Source organism: Haliaeetus albicilla, chromosome 3, assembly GCF_947461875.1.
Source record: "Haliaeetus albicilla chromosome 3, bHalAlb1.1, whole genome shotgun sequence".
NCBI lineage: Eukaryota > Metazoa > Chordata > Aves > Accipitriformes > Accipitridae > Haliaeetus > Haliaeetus albicilla.
In genome coordinates, this window is record NC_091485.1 from 77,507,813 (window position 1) to 77,534,363 (window position 26,551).

Sequence of the window (26,551 nt, forward strand, 5' to 3'; positions counted from 1 at the left end):
TTTCAGAACTTTATAGCTTCCCTGGGTTTTGAGGTGTGCTCTTACGTCTTCATTAACTTAACTTAGGAAATTTATTTAGGGTGGATATTTTACTATAAATAGGAACAAAAAAAATTAGTTCAGTTTTATAGGGACAATGCAAAGATCTTCAAGGCTGCACAAATACAGAATAGAGTACAACTGGTTAGGTAGAAGGTTTGCAAGAAATAATCTTGCAGCTACATGCATTGTATAGCAACAGTGAATCGACATGCTACTGGGAGTGTGGAGGCAATGTTAATGTCATGTTGGAACATAGCTCTAGGTGCAACTTGCAAGATATGAAGTAAAACCTGCTCTACATAACACTGATTTTTGAGCATTGTAGTTTTACTGGAGATTACCACATAGCTGACCACCATATCTGGTTAAAAGCAAATGGAAAGGAGCAAATGATATTGAAATATGGAAGACAGCAATGGGAAAGAACTACACCAAGCTAAATAAAAAACACAGTAATGCATTTAAAAAAGAATCTAAAAAGCAACTTGTTAATGTGGCACAAGTATGTAGACTGGGATGCTATCTGGTTTGTGACACTATCTGGTTAATGGCATGTTTCAGCGTGAAAGACTAGGACAAGAAGTAGGATAAGTAATAAACACCCAGATACGCAGAAGAAGGAGGAGGAGATTATGGTGATGATACTTGAGGAGCATTGTGGATTATGTAAAACTTATCATGGACTCTCTAGGGAAAGGAGCTCCTATCTTTAGGATCTTTCACTACTTCATCTACAATGTATGTCACTAATGTAATCTGTAAACATAAAGTCAACTAAAAATACAAGTAGCAGCAGCAAAAGTGGTACTGAGCTAAAACTACAGATTCATCTAGTCCTGCACGTTGTCTCCAGGTATGTAGCATTTCCATTATGCTATAGCTGGGACTGCCACTCCATCACTATAGTTCGGCTTGCGCACCTCAGGGCCCTAGACAAAGCCACTTTACTGGCTTCAAGGTCCATGCTTTTTGAATACAGTATGTTCTGGTAAATCGTGTTTTGACACCACAGGAAAGCGTAGTTTCTCCAAAGGATAATAATCAGTGGCCAACTGCATGTGGATAAAAGCAGATACTGTCTGTCTAAAAAAAAAATCAACTACCCACCTAAACCAGAAATAAAGTGTCCCATACCAAAGTCTGTGAAAGGCCCCAAACAGCCTTCCTGACTAATGGAGATCTGGCATCACAAAGGTGCATCCCTTTCTGGTAACAGCAAGTATATATCCCCCTCTCTGCTATAAAGGGCCAATTCCTTATTTTCCGCAGTCAGACAACACCTGCCTTCACCCCAACCTCATTCTCCTTCTTTGAGTTTTCCTCTTCTTTTTAGCCAGCATGGTAACCAAAGCACAAACTAATTTTGCACCTTGTACAAAAACCACACAAGTGTATAAGAAGGATATAATTAAAGTATTAGTTCAAATCAACCTATTTCACTTTGAACTGAAAGCAGTCTATAAATAAGTGTTCATATAATTTAGTACCTGTATGTTATCTGAGATAGCACTAGCAAAACATCAGACTGTAATAACATACTGCTATAGGAAGGAGCCTCCAAAACAGCCTATAGATCTTTCATACATGAACATATGTATTGTCTCAAATTTCATACATGAACATATATCTTATCTCAAATTTCATACATACAAGAAATCAATAATAGAACAATTACTCTTATAAATGATTGATCTTTTCTCCCATGTCTTCTACTATGGTACACAAAAAGTCCTCCTTATTGGGATTGCTTGGAAGGTAGGCTGTCAGAGTTTGGGTTGGTGGGGTTTTTTTTGGCCCTCTCAGAGGTCTCTTCTTCTCTATATTAGTAGTATTGTTGCAACCTTTCTGCTTGATGCAAGCTTGACAGGAGTGCTCACCATATACTGATACAATGACTTCAAACTCACCGTCCACTCAAATGGCTTTTGTCTCCCAACACCTTCAGTAGCACATCATCTATCTCCTGATTACATGTCTCTATGCAGAAACTAGAATTCTGTATTCCATACAAAACAATAAAAAAGAGGCTAAATTACAAACCTTATTGCACTCCTGCTCTTTCAGCTGCCCCTCTCTCCACATCAGGATGTGGCAGAAGGCACACAGTAATTTTAGTGCTGCCTTTTTTGGGCAGATGAATTCTGCAGGCAACACAGCTTGAAGAACTATGGACTATAACCCAATATGAGTATGAAATAGCATGCTGGCAGACAGAATTTTACAAATATAAATGCAAGATAATGCTCACCAAAAGAAACAATTTAAGTTTTCACTGGGTTTATTCAGGAAAACTCGGACAAAAAAAGCAGAAGGAATCATTATGCTCAATGAAAACATCTGTTAAAGTCTGGCATGGGTAGCTATCACTGATATTTACCATACCAAGCATTACACTTCAGTGACAGAATAGTTTTGGGAATACTACTTCTATGACATGTCATCCTGGTGAGATTTTTCTAAGGAAGTTAGGAAGATGTTAATGTCAACAACAGGCCTGGAATGGGCACAGACATGGTTCTACCAGAATACTTGAGCCAGCCAGCCATCCCAAGTGTTCCGTTGCTAGCCAAGTTACGCACTACCTACTCTCCCTTAGTCTTCCTGATTGCAGAAGCCGGTTTGACACACATTGTGGTCAGAAAAACAGGTTTGGTCTATTGTCCTGCTCCAGGCTGCAGTGAACAGGCAGGGCTGCCTGATGGGTACCCCTGAATGGCCTTGATTACATTATTTGCATATCTTATGATCATCTTTACCATCCCTTTTTCTGCCTAGCCCTCCTTTTCTTCATTTTGGTGTCCTTCCAGAAAAACAACCAACCTTGAATTACTTCTTCTCCTTTGGTCTCAGTTTTGTTACATTCATCCCTAAATCTGGTACTTCTGGTAAGGTTACCTACTTACCATATGTTTATATCGTATTAGTGATATGGTGACCTAAGGACTTTCAGCCTAGCAAGTTTCTACTCCAGAAGGTCCGCAGTACTCCCGTTATCTGCAGCATTCCTCTGTTCCTCACATAATTTTCCCTTAACTGCCTGTGAAATCCAGCCACCCCTCCCAGCACTATTTGTAACTTTTGTCAGCTTCTCACATTGTTATCTGTTAGATCCAGCAATTTCTCACATCATGTCCAGTACTGTCTCATGTCCTGTTCAAGTTAGCTTAGTCTCTGGCCACTGGCCTAGTCAGCTGTTTGCATATCAAACAGTTCCCATCAGAGGCAGTTTAAATACTATCTTGTTTTCTTTTAGTTTATTGCACTCCTATATGAGACAGGTGTTTGATTAATTGCTGCATTTTCTAAGACACAGATATTTGTCTATATAATTTATCTCAGTTTGCAATGAAATTCTACTTCCAGGTCTATGTTAAAGTGGGTTTTTTTTGTTTGGTTGGTTGTTTTTAAAGTAGAATGTGTCCTATGGTACTGTGACAATACGTACGTCAATTACAATGCAAAAAGGACTGTGGCTAAAATGTGAACTTGCTGGTAAACACAGAGTGCTTGAATTGCATATGTGTCTTCTAGGAGACTGGTCTGTCTTTGCAGTATTATTTCACCATACAGTGTCCCTGGAAATAGCACTCGCATCACAAAATAGTGATCAAGCCAAAAGATAATACTAATAAAAACCCATGAAAATTAGTATCATGAGAAACAAATTCAGAAATAGTGTAAAGCCTGGTAAACTGTGCAATGGCAACAGTCCTTGGTCACGTTTAATGTGAAAGAATGTAACATAAGTTCAATGTAACATAACAACAAATCATATTAAAAAACATAAGTGTAAAATCCAAATGATCTATCCCTGAAGATAACTGGCCACATATGGAACCCTTTGACTGAAAAATTCTCTCAGAGAGCGCAAAAAAGTGAATTCCATGCATTAAGTTCCAGTCCTACCTGGCAAAAAAACCCAATGAAAAATTACAAATATCCATTTCAAGAATAAAGTGAATATTCAACAGTCAAGGCTTTTCAAACCCATCAAGGATGGCTATGAAAATTAAAAAACAAACCCCAAATCTCTTTATAATGGAGTTTAGGAAGGAATGAGTAAGTGTTGATTGCAAGGCTGCAGATGCTTTTCCAAGAGGGTGAAAGAGGTATCAGAGGCTATGCTTTGCAATATGTTCAGAACGGAAGACACACAACTCGGAAACATATACCATCAAAAGCTTTTACTGCTCTAGAGAAGAAGCTCCTGAATCTGAGGTCATGAAAAAAACCACCCCATTTTAATATTATGTGGTAATTTATGTGGCAACTTCAAATGTAAACCCCTACTAGTTTACCACTCAAGAAGCCTGGGGATGCTGAAACATTTAACCCTACTTACGTTACCTGGTCACCACTGTTCAGATAAGAAGGCATGAGAAATATCCATGAGTGGACGTTATAGAAGATTGGTTAGTGAATTGCTCTAGTCACCCAGATAATCTAGCACTTATCACCTGGCTGATTCTCAGCAAACAGCCAACCAGCTCCCCTCTGTGATTTGCCTCCGAACATTTAAGTTGTGCTACCTCAGTTTTAGAGCCACTCGAGTGCTAATTTCAAAATGTTTTATTTATGACAAACACATTGGAAAGAAATGACAAATCAAACAATTAGTGTGTGAATTTTTGAAAAGTTGCAACTTGCCTTGAAAAACATTCTTGCTTCATGAGACTTAATAAGTAGCAAGACAATGAATGAGTCTTGGAAGGACTATACTCATGATTTTTAAAGGTTCGAGAAATGAGAGGATGACATGGTTCAAATAGTAAATGTTGCAGAAAATGTTGAGTTTGATGAAAGAGACAGATATTCAAGAACTTAGAGAACTGAATGAAGAAGAGTTACCAGAAAATTAATTAGACCAATTTGCTAAAGAGCAGTAAATATAAAAATAGAAGACTTTAAAGTATCAGTAATGGAAACATGGACAAAAGTATGTATGGGAGCAGTAGGAAGCTTGAAAACATACTCGGTTTCCATTCAAATAATTAGTTCCCAAATTTAATTTATGTGAATTTACAAACTTGCTTAAGAATACATCTGTCAATTGTAAAGGGGAACTACTGCAGTAACATTTTAATAATAAGGGTTAAATGATCATGCATGGAAATATTCAGAAGGTTTTTCTCTCCTGTTTTGTAGGCATATTAGTAATCTTTCCACAGGACTTGAAAAATGTACATTAAAAAAATACGGCTCAGCGTGACCTCTACTGACAGAAAGATGAACTGCCACGTACAGTTCAATGGCTGGAATTCAGCAGAGACTGAGTTAAGGAAAGCTATAGAGCTTTTACCAGATCTAAAAATGGTACCTTGGCCAAGGCCGGCCCCAGCTGTCAAGATTTAGTTTAGCATAGACATATAGCTTGGACAGACTCATGGTTTAATCTAAACATTTTCAGATGAAAGGCTGATACTAGCTCAGAAAGGTTTTACACAGCACATCATACAAAACTTCAATTACTAGAAAAAAAATTTCTTTAGGGAAGAATCCACTTGAAAAAACCCACACCTGAGGAAAAGCATATGTAAAGAGAGAAAGGTAATGGTGAGTTGTTCAGAATAATTTATTTGATGCCTTAAAATGTATTAGGAAAAAAACTACTGGATTAGTATCACACCAGATCAAAACAAAAATAAAACCTGCTTGAGAGAAGACATGGAAGATATCACAAAAATCTGTATACCCATGTAAAATGGTATGTATTACTAGCTAGCATCGTCAGGAGGCGGGAAACTAATAACTGATATAAAGCAATAATGAAAATTTACAAATCAGCAGTCTTCCCCCCCCCAAAAAAAAGCTAAATCTAAAAAAAAAAAAAATCAGGAGCAGGAAGCTCTCTCGGCCTTTCCTCACGTGTGAGGCGCTCCAGTCCCGTTATTATCCCTGTGGCCCTTACCTGCACTCTCTCCAGCATGTCCCAGTCCTTCTCATACTGAGGGGCCCAGAACCGGCCGCAGCACTCCGGGCATGGCCTCACCCGTGCCGAGCTCATGTCCCTCCAACAGCTGGCAGCACTCCTCCTAAGGCAGCCAAGGGAACCACTGGCCTTCTTGGCAGCAAGGGCACATTGCTGCCTTGTGTTCAACTGGGTGTCCACCATTAGCCCTAGGCCCTTGTCAGCACAGCAGCTTTCCGGCTGGTGGTTCTCCAGCACAAACTGCTGCAGGAGGCTATTCCTTCCCAGGCACAGGACTTCACACCTCCCCTTGTTGAACTGCAAGAAGTTCCTGCTGGCCCATTTCTCCAGCCTGTGGAGGGCCCTCTGGATGGCAGCACGACCCTCTGGTGTATCAGCCACTCCTCTCAGTTTGGTGTTGTCGCAGGTCGTTAATGAAGCTGTTGAACAGGACTGGGCCCAGTATTTGACCCCTGGGGTAGACTGCTAGTCACTGGCTTCCAAGTGGATGTGGTTCCACTGATCACCACCCTCCAGGCCCAGACATTCAGCCAGTTTTCAACCTGCCTCACTCTACAGTCACCCAGCCTATACCTCATCAGCTTTGCTACAAGGATCTTACAGGAGACCGTGTCAAAGGCCTTAATGAAGTCCAGGTAGACAATAAAGTACAAATGTCCAAAGACAGTTAACTAAGTCACCGTATTCATTAAAGCAACTGGCTAAAGAAAAGTAAAAATGGAGGACAAGCATGCTAGACCATATTAATAGAAGTAACAAAAGTCCAAGCATGATTCAGCTAAATATTTTGACACTGAAAATTGATCTCCGATCCACTGACTGTACATTGCTCTAGAGTATAGCAGGAGTCACCCCATCTCACATGGCGATACCTGAATTTGTGTGTCTTAAGCTGAAACCATTTACACATCTTACAGCCTCAAGAAAAAAAGGTATGTAAATTCAAAAAGGAAGGCAGAAGAGTAGTACATTGCACAAAGTCAGCGGACACTGTAACAGCAACAAATAGTACCAATTACTGACGCAAGGCACATGGACAGTCCCAGGGCTTCTGTCAGAAGAAATTTCTTAAGCTTTATTAACAAAGTGGTCTCTCACTATCGCCACCATCAGTGGTAATCTAAATAGGTTAGATATACAAGCTCCTTTCATATTGTAGCCAAGTCTCTCCCGTTGAGGTTTCTTAGACCAATGCTGTAATATAGCAGATGATCTACACTTTATTTTTTTAAAAAACTTGGTAACAAATCCCCTCCTTAGCACACACACTAGAGCAACAGTTCTGGATCTTAAAGACTCTCAGCTGCTTTATCCCCTTAATTTTTGCTTTATGAGCAATTCTTGCACTCCATGATATCCAGCTGAGAATGATTTATCCGTTGGTATAGCAAAAGTGATTTTTTCAGAGCCCCTGCATGAGGCCAGCACAAACAAGTGTGGTCTGGCACAACTTTGCATTCTTTTTTTCATATTAACCATTTTTCCACTCTCTGAGAGGACAGGCAGAAGCAAGCAAACACGCCTGTGGCCATTTCCCAGAGAAGAAACAACATTTACAAGAGTCAAAGTTATTTAATTTCACTTGTTTTGGAAGAGAAAAAAAAAAAAAAAACAAAAAAACAGCAACCAACCACAAACAAGAGTTTTAGAAGGTCTTTAGTGGATACCAATATTCCCAGGGCACTAGCAAGGTAACCAATAGACTTTCCTACATAGATGCTTGCCTATATTGGCTTCCTCATCTTAGCAACCCTCAAGTATTATGAATTCATCCACATAATAACCATGGGAAAGTAACAGCATCTCAGTAATTTTGCAGAAACTGAAATAAATGATGGGGTAATCGTTATCTGGCCAAAGCAGTCCAAGAGCTACAGAACCTTCTTTTGGGAGAAATGGGACAGGAGAGGATGATATTCCCCTTTCCCTGCTCCTTCCAATACCTCTCAGAAGGAGACTCTACAAGAAAGTGTTCAGAGAAACAGGGGTTAGGAAATTGCAGCAGGCTCTCATAAAGATATGAGGAAGACAAAAAAACAGAGGTAAAAGTAATACTTTAAGGAACACTAATTTCATTCTTTCAGTCATATTTCTTCTAATACTTTGTTTAATTTTGTCTTAAACATGCCTCAACAAAGGATCAAATGAAGTGTCACGTTTTTCTGGCAAAGCCTCCAAGCCTTTGTCTGGGTTAGCTGCACTCTGATTTAGCAAATTTTTCTTTTTAACTTCCCAGTGATGCTAAATCAGAAACCACAGCAATAAACAAAGAGAAACAGGATAGAAAGAGGTGGGGGCAGGGAGAACAGGAGATTTGCAACTCAACTTTGTGGAAAAAAGTTTCCTCTCTCTGCTAGATCTACACAGTCAAGCAGGCATTAAGTTTCGAATACACACAAAAAGAATCTCAAGGACAAAGGTCTGAGTTCATTCATCTTAATTTAGGGTGGGAAGCTACAAGTATAGTAAATATTTCAAAGCTCCTTAAGTGTTACAAGTTACCTTTTCTATTAATTTGTCTAATAAATGGTAGGACCTCTACCTACAAACCTGTATCATTTCTAATATGCAAATTGTAGTTATTATGAATCAAATTACTCAATATAAATTAAATGAAAGAATAATTTTTTTAAAATCTATAAATAAGACTTTAAGGAAATCAGTTAGGCACTTTGTCTCTGAGTTCTTCAGTCTGGCTGACTTGAATATCAAAGAAGCTCTTCTTCAAAACAGAAATGCTAAAACTACCACAAATCTGTACCCCAATCAAACAAGAAAAATGTACAAAGTTAATTTTGAAATGTAACTGTATGAATATTTCTCAGGAGAGCTATTGGGAAATAGCAGAATTTACAAGAAATTAAAAAGAAACTGCTCAAATCAAGCTATGCATATAGAAGATCAAAAAGAGCAAACACAAAGTGAAAACTTCCCCCCAAATCAAACTTACTATACATTACAAAGTGTAACTCAAGAAATAAGCTCCTTGCCTCAGCTTTTCAAAAGGTGGGGAAAAAAAAGACAAGCCAGCTAATGGGAATGAATAATAGAAAATGGAATTTACCTTGCTAGATGTATAGAAAAACCCCAATAAGCTTCTGCATAATTTTACCACAGAATTTGGAAGGGATGGGACACTAAATCACAAATCCAAATATAAAAAATATTTTAAGAAACCTTTCCAGTGTAGTGTTACAACATAAGTTATTTAAAAATGCTTGCTCACCCCTAGTCCTCTTCTGAATATCATGGGTTTTTTTCCCCTTACAGTTCTGGAATTTTATCATAGTACCTCTTGAGTGGCACAATAATCGCTTGACCCTGGCCCCTGTTTAAGTCATATGGTACCATTCCCACACTCTGAAAAACTCCCCTCTTCCCCTGAGCAGTTTCCTGCTTTTCCTTCAGGCAACCCAATAAATTCCTTCCTCCGCTTCATCATGTGGTTATCACCCTTCAGTATCTTGCTGCACTGTGCTACTCAATACCAGTCCCTATTAGTTCCAAGAAAGAAAGAGGCACTAGGCTGAGCGCCAAGCAGCCTGGCTTATATTACCAGTTTTCACCGTATTCCTTTGTGATTATCTCATCATCTCTTTATCCAACAATTTTATCTGAAGCACTCACTGCAATATTTAATTACTGCAGAGCACTGATCTCATTTTACTCTTTTATTTCACCTTGCATACAAAGTTCAGTTAAAGTGAAGGAAGTCCAGAAACTGAGAGAAGGGCTCATCCCCTGCCTTTCCTCCTCTACCTGTAAGACACCCAATGCTTCATTTGCCAGTTAGTTAAACAATCAGTTTTTCTTTTTGACTGTTATTGCTTTCAGGAGGGATGCTAAACAAGGCCACCTGATCTGGTTTATAGAAAGAAAACAACTGTGGTGCAGAAAACTGGCTGATGGGGCACTACCAAAGTAGGAACAGAGTTGCTAAAATTCCATACTAGCTTCTGTATCTATTCTTCTTTCATTTAAATTTATAATATCCCTTTTTATTCTCCATCACATGCTGAATTTTCTGTGCTAGAAAAAAATTAAGTAGAGCTTCTATTCAAAATACAATGCATCTTTTAGAAGTTTTCCTGAGTAACAATTTAGCAGCCTGCTGACACAACCAGAAATGTCACAGTTTTCAGAGACATGACTGTCTCCAAACTGAAAATGTATAAAAGCCTAGAATTCTAAAAGTATTTGAGGATTTCTATTCTATGCCTGATGCGTTCTGCCCCTCACATTATAGTCCAAGTCATACTTCTGTTCCCACAGAATCCAGTCAAAGTCTGTGAAACTGTGAAAACGTGGACTTGCACTCCGTATTTCACTTCCCCTTGTTAACTGTATTTGGGACCAAATGACCTGCAAGCTTTTGCGTTCTCCAGATATTACACTACCAGATGCCTCAAGCAGAGAACAAGACCCATGTGTTGTCAACAGAAGAGAATTAATTAGGTGAAACACATTCACAGAATCCTAGGGAGAAAGCCATACTCCAGCCTAGAGAGGAAAATAAAAGGCTACCAAGGTCCCCACTCTAAGGAAAACTCCTTTCAAGTCCCAAATCTAGTGATCAGTTTAAGAGTGAGCATTTTACTAAAATGTACTATCCAAGCCTCTGAGAACATGGCTTCCCTACAGCACTTCAGAGGTGTACGTTCATATATGACCTATCTTTGAGGTATGGAAATGCAAAAGCAAAACAACCCAAGGCAAGACCTATCTCATCGTGCAAGGAAAAAATGGTCTGAAAGACTTCTGGCAGTTTAAGTAACTTAAATACATCAGGTAAGAATCCATAGCTTTAATTTACCTGGTACGCCACCTGAACAAAGAGACAAAAAAAAAAAGCCCCTTCCCACTGTAAGTGGGACCTTGAGCATAGAGCCAGAAAGAAAGATCAGGGGACAAGAGGTCACAGTACAGACTGCTGAGTCATGTGAAAAGGGATAGCATACATATTTAATCACATTCATACATTTTTAAGAAGTTGCAATGTATTTGCATTATTAGCATTGTCTTATCATATTAACTGAACATCATTTTATTTTCTCTAAGCAGTCTTCAGCTCAGAAGAGAAGGTCACCTGCTCTGTTATTCTGGCAGTACAGTGTTCCCACATTCCCCTCCCAAAGGAATGCAGCCTAATACTACATTAAAACAGAGCCTGCCATTTTACACCAGCCACACAGCTAATCATCTCTAGTAGTTTGGGGTTTGCTTCCCTTTATTCATAGCACTTTAAGAATGGAATAGAGTCATTTGGAGTGCTTTTACTTCAACCTTCTTGGAGATGGAGGAATAGTTAAAGTAAGGGCCTATAACTAAGGAATCTTGTGTTCAGGTTTCTGCTCCATTACAGATTTACTGGGCAAAACTTCAGACAAATCATTTCTTTTCATTAGCAAGTTTTCTAAAAGACATGGAAAAAATCCCCTTTTTTTAGTAAGATGTTCTGGGAGAATTCTATTCTATTATGAAGTACTCAGCTATGCTGCTAATATTGCCCTACTAAATCCACTGACAATCCTTTTGCCTATGGAATCATTGACAATTCCTGTTTTTTCACAGGAAGGCTGAAAAGTCTGTTTTGTATGTCTTACTAATACACACATTAATGTTTTCAAGTACTTTCTTTGCAATTACCTCACTGAATAGTACAAAAGGATTCAGTACTTCCATGATGCTCAGTACATCTTAGTTCTCTTTTCCCTGATAAGCACAAATTACTAATTCTTTTTAGCTTCTGCTGTTACTTGTCAGCACCAATACCCTTGTGACATTTGTTCCAATGAATTTTAAAACTGTTTTCACAAACGTTTTTCATTGTTCCTGGTGATAAACAACATTGGCATTCAGAACACAAATCTCCAAGACAGCTACAAAATTGCACCACTTGCACATACATATTCTTTCTCTTTAGGAAAAAAAACCAAAACAAACAACAACTGGTGCATACTGCCAAAGCTAAAATGACTGGCTACTGACCTTATCTGCTGTAGCACCATTCCTGAAGAAAGAAAATCTGTTCTCCAACTTACTCCCAAAGCAGGCCTACATGTAGGAGCAAGTAATTGAAAAACATTCTCTACCAATACATCTTCCAGCTATCCCACCTCAGCACCATCTATTTTAGTGATTTTTCAGCTGGGTTGGTTTTATTTTCCAGATTTTTTTTTTTTTTTTCATTATTAAAGCTAGTTTTCAGCTTTATGAGTAGCAGCTTTTCTGATGCTTTCCTGACATTCATTTTCCTGAAAGTAAATACAGGTCAACAGCTTTATTACTCTTTTCCTTGTAAGCCACGTGTAACACCTTCCTTAAAGACTTCCTGGTCCAATGGCACAGCTCTGCAAATGTGTGCAGTCACAGTGAGGACAGTAACTGTATTCATGTACACTTCTCAATAAGGCCTTAAACGAGCACTTCAAGAAAGACTACATTATCCAGAGGTAAGACTGAGAACAAAAATTAGAGACAAATTTAAAGGAACATCACAAAAAGGAAGGAAGCAATAGGTAAAATGTCACAACTTGAATTCAGAACTTAAAATCAGGTACTAATCTGCATAGGGGCACACACTAAGAGGTTTAACTTAAGAGCGCAGGAACAGGCAATTCCAAAGTGTTGGAAGTCAAGCAAGTGGGGCAGAAGGCCGGCCTGGCTGAGCAGGGATCTTCTTCCAGAACTCAGGCAGAAAAGGAAAGCGTATAAACATTGGAAGCAAGGATGGATGACACGGGCGGACTACAGAGATGCTGTTCGCCAGTGCAGGGAGAAAATCTGTGCGGCCAAAGCTCGACTAGAATTCAAGGTGGCAAGTACTGTAAAGGACAAGAAAAAGGGTTTTTAAAATACATTAACAGCAAAAGGAGGATCAGAGGTAACATTGGTCTGTTACTTGATGAGGTCAGTCACCTCACAAATAGGGATGTAGACAAAGCAGAGATGTTCAATGGCTTCTTCGCCTCCGTCTTCAACACTGATGATGGGCCCTGGGACCCCCAGAGCCTCGTGTTGGAAGACAGTGACTGGAGGAACAATAAACTCCCAGCCGACCCTGAACTTGTTTGCGACTTGCTGCTCCAGCTGCACATGCACGTCTATGGGGCCCAATGGGATTCCTCCCAGGGTACTGAAAGAGCAGGCTGATGTTATCGTGGGACCCCGCTCCATTATTTTTCAACAGTCTTGGGAGTCTGGAGAGAAAATTGTCCCAATTTTCACAAAGGGTAAGAAGGAAGACCCCGGTAATTACAAGCCTGTGAGTCTCACTTCAGTGCCTGGTAAAATTATGGAGGTGGTTATTCTGGGATTTGTTGAAAAACACTGGAGAGGCAATGCAGTCATAGCCAACATGGGTTCATGAGGGGAATGTCCTGTTTAACTAACTTAATTTCCTTTCATGACAAGGTCACCCATCTAGTTGACCAAGGGAAGCCAGTAAATGTGGGTTTTTTTGAATTTTAGCAAAGCTTTTTATATTGGTTCTCACAGCATCCTTCTGGACAACATGTCCCACATACAGCTAGATAAGTCCGTAATATGTTGGGTGAGCAATTGGCTGATGGGTTGGTCTCAAAGAGTTACAGTAAATGGGGTTACATCAGGCTGGCAGCCAGTCACCAGTGCGGTTCCCCAGGGCTCAATTTTAGGGCCAGTGCTCTTTAATGTCTTTATGATTTGGATGGAGGAATCAAATGTACATTAAAGGTTTGCCAACGATAACTAAATTAGGAGGAGCTGTGGACTTCCTCAAGGGTAAAGAAGCCTTATGGAGATATCTGGATAGACTAGAGAGCTAGGCAATCACCAGCCATATGGAATTTAACAAGAGCAAGTGCCGGATTATGCACCTGGGACTGGGTAATCCTGGTTATGCATAGAAATTGGGGGACAAGAGGCTGGAGAGCAGCCCCGTGGAAAGAGATCTGAGGATGTGGGTTGATGGCAAGGTGACTGTGAGTCAACCGTGTGCCCTGACAGCGAGAAGGGCCGTGTCCTGGGGTGCATCAAGCACAGCATCGCTAGCTGGTCAAGGGAGGTGCTTGTCCCACTCTAGACTGCACTGGTGTGGCCCCACCTCGAGCACTGTGTGCAGTTTTGGGCACCTCAATATAAGAAGGACATCAAACTACTGGACTGTGTCCAGAGGAGGGCGACCAAGATGATGAAAGGCCTCGAGGGCAAGACTTACCAGGGGCAGCTGTCACTTGGCTCATTTTTGAGACGGTTGAGGGGGGACCTCATCGCAGTCTACACCTCCCTCAAGGGGGGCAGCGGAGGGGGAGGTGCTGATCTCCTCTCCCTGGCGACCAGCGATAGGACACGAGGGAATGGCATGAAGCCACGTCAGGGAAAGTTCAAATCGGACACCAGGTAAAGGTTCTTCACTGAGAGGGTGGTCGGCCACTGAACAGACTCCCCAGGGAAGTGGTCACTGCACCAAGCCTGCCAGAGTTCAAGGAGTGTCCGGATGATGCTCTTAGTCATATGGATTAGTTTTAGGTAGTCCTGTGAGGAGCAGGGAGTTGGACCTGATGATCCTGAATGGATCCCTTCCAACTCGACATGTTCTATGATTCTGTGAACTGACTGCCCTCTGATACAGCGAGTACCGTACTGCTGATTCAGCTTTTTCAAAAGATCCCAGAGTCCTTGGCTGCAGAAGGGCACGAAGCTATTCGTACGCTGACGCCATCAAGTCTTCGCATGGAGGCTCAAGCTGCCCGCACGCAGCATCCGACCTCTCACCGCTAACGCCGAACGGGGAGGGAGGGCGGGCAGGGGCACAGGGCGGCTTCATGTCCCCCGCCCGGCCGGGCACCGCCGTTGCGTCGCGGGTCATCGGCTCCGCACCACGAACCCGCTCCCGGCCGCCACAGCCAGGCTAGGACACGCGGGCCGCGGACTCGAGAGCGGGCAGGAGACGCCGGAGCCGGACCGTGACCGGCCCCAGCGGCGAGGATCGGGTCGGGTCGGAGCCGCCCCGCTACGCAACCACAGCCCAGAGGCGCCCGCCGCGCTTACGGGGAACGGGTAACGGCTACCGGCTGCGGCGCGACGCCGTCAGGTGACGCCGTCAGGTGACACGACAGGGCCGCCCCGCCCGCCGCGTCCCCGCGTCCTCGGCCGGGGTCCCCGGGAGCCGGCGGGCTCCGGCTGCGCTCCGCTCCCCTCCGCTCCCCTGCCCACCCCGCCCGCGGGGCCGGGGGTCCTTGCCGCGCAGGGGCAGCGTTTGCTTTCAGTGACGTTGGACTTGGTGCTGGCAGTTCCGAAGGGAGCAGAACCGAGGGGGGAGGAAGGGCTGCGAGCGCGGCACGTTCGTGCTCAGCCGCCGAGTCCCGGTAGCGTCGGCGTGTCGGAACAAAAGCGTTTCAGTCAGCCTCAGTGCAGGTTACGTCTCTGTGAAGGACAAAGGCACATCTGCAATAAAGGTACAGTATTCCTCGAAGCTTACTGGAAAATCTGGGGGGAGTGTTCACAGGAAAAAAGGGAGCTTGAGTTAATAAGCTCGCGGGGTGGAGAACCGAGTGTTGGTACGCACCGAGACTCCTAGGAACAGGTCTGCAACAGACCCGATGAGATACACAGTTGGAAACTGGACAATTTCAGACAAGAAAAAGGTGCAGTTCTTGAACTACAGAAACTATTTACCTGCGGTTTTGCTGACTTCTCAGTTATTTAATTACTTTAAACCAACATTCTTTTAAAATGGGCATCCACTGCTAAGTGATGCTGTTTCTCTTATCTTTTCAGGGAGGACAGAAGAGACACTCAGTACATCTCCTGCCTTTAAAATCTGTTCATCTTCTCTACATGCTACAATATTGGTTTGTATAAATAAAGTCTAGATTAGAAACTAAAATGCAATTTTTGTAAATGAAGATAGAGACTCTGCCAAATGGAGTGATGAGCTCTGGGCAGCAGAGATCTGTTCCTCCTGCCTTTTTCATGTGGGGAGAGAGACTTTTAACTGGCCAGGTCAAGCAGCAAGCAGATATGTGTTTTCTCTTAATCAGATCATACTGGATGTTCAGCCACACTGAACTTGAATGCCTCCTTGTCTGCACTTGGGATTTACCAGTCTAGTCACGGGTTAAGGCCAAGTTATCTGATCATAGGAACCTTCATTCCTTAGGTCACCTCCTGCATTTTTCCCCAGAAGGAAAGGATGGCAGTAGTAGCTGAACACTCCGGTAAGGGAAAAAAAAAAACCCAAACACCACAATAAAAAAACACCCATGCTGGTACCCAAAAAGTGCTGCTATACAAAAGATACTGACAATAGTGATTTTTCTGCTTTTATTCCCCATCTAGCCCATTAATTTAAGGCAGTTCTCATTAAAAAAAAAACCCAAACAATTTATAAGCATAATAATGAAACTATACAAGACTACATTCATGTTCCCACTCCCATAATTCCATTCAGATGTCGGTCCTGCTCGTTATAATAATTTTGGGCTTCTGCACAGTCACACTTGAGGGGGAAAAAAGTTCTTTACAATAAAAAATTACTATGAAGAACTGGGTGGGGAATGAAACAGGCAAGATTCTGAAGAGACTTCTTCAATATCTGTCAGCAAAGCAAGGTTGAGAAATCAAAGACTTGGAGACTTAGGAATTCTTCAGTGATACATGGAGCATGCGTTCACTGCAGGATAAATAATTTCAATGCTGAGTGCCAGTTAGTACCTGTCACTTCTTGATACTGAGTTGGAATAAAAACAGGAAGATCTTGTTAAACAGCTTCAGACTAGATAGATAGAAGGGAGAAAGCAAAGCTGCACTTCATCCAGAGGCTCTAATATATACAAATAAGGTGTCCGGAACAGATCAAAACCGAAGTGGCAGGCATGATTAGTCACAGATGTCAAGTCAAAAGGAGCATTCACCACCTTCTGTTCCATTATAACAGAGTCCAGGGGATCTGCAACGCTAACATAAGCAACTCAAAGAACAAGATGAGTTACTGTTCTCCAGGTCTCAGGTCACCTTGGCTTGTCTCTGTTTATAGTGTCTTTGAGGCAGATATTGTATCTGTTCCTTCTATACTGTCGGTGATCACAGAGGGCCCACTGCTCTTTCATGGACGGACAGCCAAGGGGCCAAGTGTGATTGTACGGTCTGACCAGCCGGGATTGGGGTGTCACCAGCCAGGGCTCCGTTCCACAATGACCGGGCAACTGGAGCAGGGCAGGCCCAGTGATGATGGCAGACGGGGTCAGTTGAGAGTCCAGACCACCAGACAAGCTTGCGGTGACAGGGTAGGTCTGAGGGCAAACTGGGAAGTCAATCCACTGGTCAGGGTCAGGTCCAGTGATGGTGACCAGGGTCAGACACAGCTGATACCTGGGCAGGTCCATAACAACAAGGGAAGTGTGAGATCAAGCTGGGTAGTCAGCCATGGGTTGGGGCCCAGATCTGTGGAGGCCATACTCAGGCACAGGCATGGCTGTTGCTGGGCTGGACACTCCTATGATGTAGCTGAAGCAGAAGAGACGGTCCAGGTTCAAGCTGGAAGGGAGATCCTGAGCCCATGGGCAGAAGGTATGGGTAAAGGCCATCGGAGAGACTGGTGGGGGCCATTAAGGCCTACCTGTACACTCAGGACCCTGATGGTTACACTGGACGTTCATGTTTAGTCCTCTCTCTTCCAGTGTTTCTCCTCTGGATATTGCATGAAAATGTCCCTCCCATCTGAGAATTATCCCATTGTCACTGCCCTCCATTTATAAAATGATGAGATTTGTAAGGTTCAGATTCTAACTCAGATATGGACATGGTTAAGTAGTTTTAGGGAAATGAAAAAGATAGGAATGAAGGCAGCCAAGCATGATGCAACATGTAGAGCAGGACTGTCCTAGTTTTGGCTGGGATAGAGTTAATCTTCTTTCTAGTAGCTGGTATAGTGTTATGTTTTGGATTTAGTATGAGAATAAGGTTGATGTTTTTAGTTGTTGCTATGTAATGTTTATACTAAGGAAGTCAAGGATTTTTCAGCTTCTCATGCCCAGCCAGCAAGAAGGCTGGAGAGGCACAAGAAGTTGGGAGGGGACACAGCCAGGCCAGCTGACCCAAACTGGCCAAAGGGGTATTCCGTACCATGTGATGTCATGCCCAGTATATAAACTGGGGGAGTGGGGCTCGTGGGGGCAGATTGCTGCTCGGGGACTAACTGAGCATCAGTCATCGAGCGGTGAGCAGTTGCACTGTGTGTCACGTGTTTTGTATATTCCAATTCTTCTTTTATTATTATCATTTTATTACTATTATTATGATTATTTTCTTCCTTTCTTTCCTATTAAACTGCCTTTTTCTCAGCCCACGAGTTTTCCTTTTTTTCAATTCTTTCCCCATCCCACTGGGGGGGGCGGTGAGCAAGTGGCTGCGTGGTGCTTGCTTGCTGGCTGGGGTTAAACCATGACAGGGATCGCACACCATCTAGAAATACAAACTAATGAATGCACTTTGTTCAGGGCAAAACACAAGTCCCTTCTGCAGGTCACCTTTAGCCAGTATTTTGGAAAACAAAGACTTATCTTCTCGGCTAGTCCAAAATAAGAAAACTGTAGGGCCTATTCCATCCTACCCTCTAAAACACTGACAATCTCCACACTTTCCTTCTCTCCAGTTTCTCCTCTAGGAAAACTGTTAATTCCCCACAGCTAGAAACATCCTACTAGCCAGCATATTGCTGTAGAAGACCAGTGGCAACTGTCTTTTCTAAAGAACAAACACTAACCTCTCAGCTGCTCTGAGCAATGGCACAGATGGTCCCTTCAAACAAGAACAAAGACCATTCAATTACAAAGAAAAAGAGAAGTGAAATGATTGATAAGTTAATGACAACAGTGCTATGAATAAAACTAATGCCTTTCCAGTTTCTACTTCCCTCCTAACTTGCTAACAACAGTTTTCGGTCAGGACAGGCAGTGGTCAAAATGAAAACAGAACTGCTATGTTCCTGAAGCTTGAGAGGCATACTAAGGGAGTGAGGACATGGTACAAGACAAGCTCCTTTCAGGCCAGATTTTCATGATGCAATCCAGCCAGAATAAATCACTGATGAGAATGGTTCTGAACAACTGGCTTCCTGGCCACAGATTTCACCTTGATCAGTTAAGAGGCTGTAGTCCTTCCAAGCACAGGCTGTCATTTTCTTCCAGTCCATTGTGATTTCCAAAGGAGAAAGATGAACAGTAATACCCTAGAGGCAGGTGTCGATATCTTTTACACACTGCCTAGCATTGTGCATGGTGGTGATCCCTCCTTGAGCTGGGATGCCTCTCAAGGTTGCTCCTCAAGGTAGAGAGACTTTTACCAACAACGGATTGTTGCAAGAGGTCAGTTTGAGTTCTCCCTGAATTGCAACTGGACTGCATGCAGGGATGCCTCTCAAGGTTTGAGATTCCTTACCAGAGACTAAAAGATCCTTCCTTACCCAAGGCGGAGAGACCCCTTATTCACAATAGATCCTTGGTAAGTGACTGATAGCCTGCTGAATCAATACTAATGAAATCCATGTAGCTAATTCCATTAGAGAGAAACCATGGACCAAGTCTGGGACTAAGTCTGGATCCAGCTGCACTTAGACTCCTCTCTGAGAAGGAGTTTAGAAAGCAAGGGGGTCCATTCTGAACCTCGTCACTCAATGGGAGGTTTTCCTTACCCTTTTTATCTCTTCCATTAAGCATAAACCGTTGACCAAGTCTGAGACTAAGTTTGGACCTAGCTGCACCTAAGCTCCATCAGGAGTTTAGAAAGCAACGTGGTCCACTCTGAACCTCATGACTCAATGGGTGGGTCTCCCTTACCCTTTTGTGTCTCCAGTCTCTGTGTAAATCATTCTAGCTCAATTCTAATTTGATTTTCCTTCGTAGGTTTCTTCCATGTACTAAGTAATAGAGTGAACCTTGCCAAAGAACCTTGTTAGTCGCACTTTTACAACATCATATTAAAATCACTTTTGCTAATACCTTTGATGGTGACTCTTCAAGCGATCTAAATCACTCCTCCGTGACAGCCAGGTTCATCTACGTGTTATGCTAACAAAAATCTAGAATTGGACTGAGGACAAGACACCCTTGGACATGCATTCCCATGTTATAATAAGTTTCTTCCCTTTCCTGCCAGTTGTGCCAATGCACTAGTTTGTGGAACCATTATGTGAACTGGATCAGGAAACAATTCCAAATTTTAAAAAGTTTAAAACAAAAATTTTACTTTAACAAGGTTTAAGGTGAAGTGGCAGATGTATAGGTGCAGGTGTTTGTTAGAAACAAAAAAATTCCAATGAAATACAAGATGCAATCTAGTATATAACAATACAGAGCATCTTTATTATTGTGGACCACCCAAGGAAAGCCAGTAGTATTTTTGATGGAATAATGATATTTCAAGCAGCTTCCTCAAATTCTGGATGAATTCTTTCTCTCTCTCAACTAATTACTCTGGTCTGGGTTTCCTGCATTGACTTACAGCTTATGCATAATGTTGTCATCTCAGCTATTCAAATTCTTCTTTGTTTTCAGTATCCTCCCCATCTCTGGTAAGCCTATATGTACTGCAGTGATAACCAGCAATGGAAGTTTTGTGGCTTCATGGACTCTTTAATTGTATGGCTCATTTGCATAAGATAGTGGAGTCTTTTTATATACATTTATTTTACAACAGAAGTAACTCAGTGTAACTTCACCAAAATTACTTAATGCTACAGCATCGGTTTTGTTTATGCATCTACCACTGCTGCTGTTATTTAACTCATGGAGGTGAATGTGTGTGCAATTTACTATGCATACTTATTCCTTTGCAGATTAGAAGCCTGAATGTCCCTAAGCAAAAAGGAAAAAAGAGTCACTTTGCCAAATGAGCACAAACTTTTAAGATCCAAGTGTCAATTTTGTGACACTTCAAAACACAAATTTGTGCAATACCCTCCTAAATGCTGCTGGGATCCCTAACAGTACTTCTGTTCAGGCTATTGCCAACAATGGAGTTCACAGAAATACTCTAGCATGTGCTCGATCAACAACCTCGTGTGCTGTGTTGCTTCCTTAAAAGAGCAGTGCAGCAAAGCCCTCCCAGCTGTTGCACAGCAGTTTTTACCCCTTCTTAAATTTGTTATTACAGAGGTGCTACCAATGTCACTGATGCGCTCAGCTTTGGCTAGCAGTGGGTCTGTCTTGGAGCTATCTGGAACTGGCTCCATTTGACATGGTGCCAGCGTCTGGTGTCTTCCCACAGAAGCCAACCCTGCAGCCCCCCAGCTACCAAAACCTTGCCACGTAAACCCAATATACCACTACTGATCACACACATGCTGGTGCTATGTGTTGGGTTCAGCCCAATGTATCACCAAGTTGCAATACAGATCCAGAAAAAATTCTCTAGGATGGAGTAGCAAGCTCTCTTGGACTGGTGTGAGCAGAATGCAGTGGCCTGCCCACCTTTTCAAGGTGTTCACTGTTAGTGTCATTTGCTGCTTACTCTTAGAGTGCTCAAGTCTAACAGCTGTAGCAACTGCTACAATCTGAAATTAGGTTCACTCATTTCATACTCTTTGTTTTATCCCTGTCGCATCATGTCATTAACCCAGATTATAAGCAATCTGGGACAGCAAATGTCTCTTTACTACTGGCTCTTTGTTTGAAGGCAGTTAGCATAAAAGAGCCCTGGTGAAGACATTAGTTACAAATAGTAATTACCTAGATGCATTACTAAACTAATCCAGTATAACAATGCATATGTACATTATAATTAGTAAAAAAAGCAAACAAAATTTACAAGTGAATGCAATGGCTGAGGATTCTTTAAAAATAACCCGTATTATCTTGGAAATAATATAGAAAAATAAACACAACCAACCTTCAGAATAAAAAAGCAGCAAAACGTTATTAATAATTACCAATTGGAAAGATGTAGGTAATACCATCATATTATAGTGTGATGATGAAGGCCTTTTTAGACCATCAGGAATACCCTTCTTGAAATCAGCCATTCCAGATAATTTTCACTCAAGAGTGCAATGGAAACTGGCTCAGGAGATGTCAAACCTACTCAAATAAAGTTTATAGACCTTGGAATAGCACTATAATTTTGGTGATGTATACAGCAACAGTGAACCTAAAAGTAAAAGTAAGTGTTGAGTTTGCTAATCAGATTTTTAAGTTAGTTTTGAAAAGCTGGAACACAAAAGGTCCACAAATACAGTTTAAAGGATAGGGGGAAACATAAAACAAGAGATTTAATAAATTAAAGAGAAGATTGAAAGGTGATATGTTTATTTTAGTTACATTACTGAGAAATACATTAGTCAAATATAGGTTATCAGACTCAATGCAAAATTAACTAGATTAAATTCTACGTATGGTATGACATAGAAGGCTGAAACAGAAGAGTTTGTTTTGACCATAAACTCTGGGAAGGCAAATGCCATTATACTGGGATTTTCCTCAAGTAACAAATATCCAAGAAGAGTAATTCAAGTAGGACCTTGCTTGCTGATAGAATCTAGAGCCAAAGTTCACATGGATTTTTAAGTTCCTTTACAGATAATTTTAGGCTCTATTACAAATCATTATTATTTAAGGAATAAAAGGTTTGTAAAGACACACGCTGAAACCTTGTAGAAAATTTTTGTGAAACAATCTAGATTTGACTTTCGGGGGGATTTCAAGAATTCATATTTCCAATATCATACATGGAAAAGCCCCAAACTCATATTGAAACTTGCTTTCCTTACAATCATGTTTGGTTCAACTCATTCTGAATCTCATCTTCAGACTAGGAGTGCTATTTACCTGATCTAAATTTAGCTGTCTATATCCAAGATAGATGGTTTGGCTCCCTCTGTACCCAGTGGGGTTTAGCTGCAGTTCATCTTTCTGGTTTTGAAGGTCAGGATTGGATTCACAGACATATTGACAAGCCCTCCAAACACTATCAAATGAGAATGGGATGATTGGCCCTGATGTAGACACCTACGTAGCAGTCACCAATGTTCAGCCTGGTAAATTCTGCCTTAAACATCCATATCATAAGCAAGACACTACCAGCAATCTCATCACTTTATTTTAGGCCTCAAAAGAGATCCTCTGCAGTTTCCTGATAACAGAAAAGATACATTATCTCAAATATTTAAATAATCAAATAAAATTCTACATTCTATTAGAGAGCAAAAATGCCCTGTCCACAGGAAGCGAAGCCAAGAAACTGATGAGTCATTACCTGATAGATCTGCCTCAACTGTGAATGTGTTAGCCTTCAGGTAGTTTCTTCCCTCCCTACTGTCTATGCATCTCCATTTTTTAGCATCCTGCTGGAGATCAATACACAGAAGAAGAAATTGAAGACACAGTGGCTGAATAAAACAAAATAAATCTATGCAGAAGCTGTGTTGCACGCCTGAAGCCTTCCAGTCTGCTTTCAAGTACCCTAAAGCCAGATTTGGACATGAGTATCCCAAACTCAAGTGTGGAATTATCTGTTCAGTCATCTAGGAGACCTAAGAAGCACAAACAATAGTCACAGACCAAGCTTTAAGCATAAAACTCTGCACTGTAAGATGACAATAAAAATATAATAATCGTAACTGGAGCACGACTTTAAAAGATATTTTCCGCATAGGAAGATGGAAATGAAGGTAAAGATCATAGGGCAGCAATTATATGTGCAAGCACATAATGTAAATAACCCAAATAATGGATAAAGTGATCTCTTCAGGTGCACGTAAATTTGAGAGCCTACCAGGAGTTTGCAAAGAGCATCAAAAAGGTTTATACCCATATGTACATTATCAGGAGGTATTAAAAGAGGAATGATGCTACTGAAAATTATGAAAATCCTTAACTTCCCAGACACAGATTGGAAAACAGATGGTAGTAACAATGGCTGGGTCTAAGCAGTCACACAGGTGCTAACAACTTCCTCACAGAATAATCCTAGAACCAGTAGAAAGGGATATACTTTAAAATTTTGTTTTGCTAAGAGAGATTTTATTGTAACTCTGACCATAAAAAAAAAACCAAAACCAACCTCCATTTGAATGTTGATTCAGTTTAAATTAAATGGAAGGATGAATAAAAACAGGCTTGTATCTAAGCTGCTCACTTACAAAAGGGAGAAATTCTGACAAATTAAGAGGTGAATGTAGCTCTTCAGACTTACGAGTTGAATATGAAAGGACCTTGAAATTTCTTTAAGACAAGGGTGCTAAAACTGCTTTTTCAGCATTGGCAGCAGAGAACTGGGTAACTCAGGAAGTATATCCTAGGCTGTGCTGTCTGTGAGTCTGACATACATCCTTCTTAAAAGATGCTGCATTAAAACTGTAGTGCCAGTTATGACTGAACTGCTGATCACTTCAGTCAGGGAAGGAATCATCTGCATCTCTGTAACAGACCTTTCACTTACAATGTCAGTTTTCTTTGTACTTAGGGAAAATGGTCAGATGACACAACTCAAAGACAAGCAGCATGCAAGTGATGCACACAGCCCTACCTGTCTTTTGCCACAGCCTGCCCACATTATCAAGACAGCACTGAAGGTTCAGATCAGCTCATGGATGAAAACCAGTTAGTCAAAGCAGAACCTGAGCAAGAAAGTGGTTATAATGTTAGGTAAATTAAAAGTATTTTGGAAAGCTTTCTATCACATGTACGCTTCCTTGGCTGAAGGTACACACAATTGGAGCAGTCAGTGTGTAGTTTAGACACATTATCAGACTCTCAGACATAGGCAGCTTTAAAGAAAACTCCCATTAAATATTAGAAAGAAAAAATCACTGTGAGGGTGTCAAGCACAGGAACAGGAGCCCAAAGGGATCTCTGTTCTTGGATACACTCATAAAACAAACAAGCAAGACACTGAATAACTTAAATCTAATGAGATCTGCAGGGAGTAGGGCTGTTGGATCAGATGACTCCCAAGAGATGCTTCCAACCAAAATTATTCTGACTTTATTCTATTATTTCTTTCTTAATGAATAACACTTTCTCCTAGACGATTCAGTCCTATCCCACTGGATGATGAGTCGGATTAACCAATCAGACCTTAACTTTACAGAACACTGCAGATTATTTCCTCAGCAGTGTGTTAACCCCAAGAAGATTAAATGACCAAGTACTATTTGCACTGGCTTCTCTTTGGATAAACACCCACATTCTAAGTTGTGTGCACACAGAATATACAAAGCTCATCTGATATTCTAAATTATGATAAAGACTGCCATAATCATCCCAATGGCACAACAGAACCTTGTCTATCAGAGTGCAAATTTGCTTATGCTTACTTGTATTTCAAAACACACTTATTTGATCTTTTCTAACACAGATAGTAACCTGCACATTAAAAACAAGAACAGAACATAAAAACCCTATCAAAGCAAAATATTCCAGGACATACAGAATTATACCAAAGAGGAGAGGAAGAGAATAGAACAAGGCAGAGAAAAGACATTAGTCACACAATAATGTGCTACTGGAGAGCAGGTACTTGAGGCTGAAATCACTGAAAAAAGAATTACGGAATTAAGATTGTCTTATGTGTATAGATGGCCATCCAACGTGCATTCCATACATGCTCGACTGCCAGAGACCCTGAAAGGTGTGATTCTTGAAACCTTGAACTACTTACAGCGAGTGGAGCATTTTAAATGTAATATTCCTGCTCCAGTTCCCTTCCTCCAAAACAGGGATAATCACACCATCACAGCCCAATTGAGTACTGAGAAGTTAATTGATGTTTGTGAGGCATTCCAGTAGGATACTGGTGAACTGCATGGCAACACCTACGTGGAAGTTAGTAACTCCATTCAATGCAGCGTTTAAGTGGCATGTGGTGAATAATGCCCAGGGCAACACAATGAAGGATGATTAAAAGCAGTATTGACTGGTTACCTCCTCAGCTGGTACTCTCCATCCTTCACACTGAGTGAAGTTCCTATAGAAAAAACAGCCTACAAATATGTAATTGAAGTCTGTATCACCATGCTTATTTCCAAATTCTGAGGACACCCCCTCTCATCTTGGCACCTTAATATTAAATTACTTCTTTATAATGCACACACCAAATGGCCACCCAAGTACAGGGCCTTACGGAGCGCAGAGAACTGCACGCGTGGGCACGCGCTCCCTCCGCCGTACGTGCGTATCCACCACGCATTAGCGCCGCCGGGCGCGTGCCCGGCCTTGCTGCGGCGCTTATGCCTCGGCCGCCGAACGTGCGGACTCCTTTCCTTCCGCCCTCCCGCCGGAGGCCCCCGTCGGCCGAGCTCTGCCGGCGCGGAGGGAGGCCGGCCGGCCGCCGGAGGCCGGCCGAGCGGCACCGCTCCCCTCCCCGCCTCCATCACACGGCGCCCGTGTCGTCCCGGCCCCCGCCCCCACCCGCCGCGGTGCCCGGGCCCGCCAGAACCGGGTTGCCAGGCCTGAGTCACCGCCGCCTCCCGCCGAGCCACCTCCCGCCGCGCCCTCCTAGCCGCCCGGGCACCGCCCGGCACACAACAGCCGCGGCGGTTGCCAGGCTGAATAAGATAGAACATGAAAGGCGAAATAACAGGAGCTGCCACGCCCGGGGCTGCGG

At 41.9% G+C, this 26,551-nt stretch overlaps 2 long non-coding RNA genes across 3 annotated transcripts; one reads left to right on the forward strand and one right to left on the reverse strand.

The window, feature by feature from the left end:
* Nucleotides 1–12,236: 12,236 nt before the first annotated feature.
* On the reverse strand, nt 12,237–15,021 carry LOC138684881 (uncharacterized). Its single transcript, XR_011324162.1, has 2 exons — nt 14,169–15,021; nt 12,237–12,795 (listed from the first exon to the last, which is right to left on the reverse strand). It is a non-coding gene; the product is annotated as an uncharacterized lncRNA (long non-coding RNA).
* A 29-nt stretch (nt 15,022–15,050) lies between these two features.
* LOC138684880 (uncharacterized) lies at nt 15,051–23,821 on the forward strand. 2 transcript variants are annotated; one of them, XR_011324161.1, is made up of 3 exons: nt 15,051–15,408; nt 15,731–16,170; nt 23,285–23,821. It is a non-coding gene; the product is annotated as an uncharacterized lncRNA (long non-coding RNA). The 2 variants fall into 2 exon arrangements; XR_011324160.1 differs by lacking the exon at nt 23,285–23,821 and having other exon boundaries at nt 15,066–15,408; nt 15,731–18,294.
* Nucleotides 23,822–26,551: the final 2,730 nt, after the last annotated feature.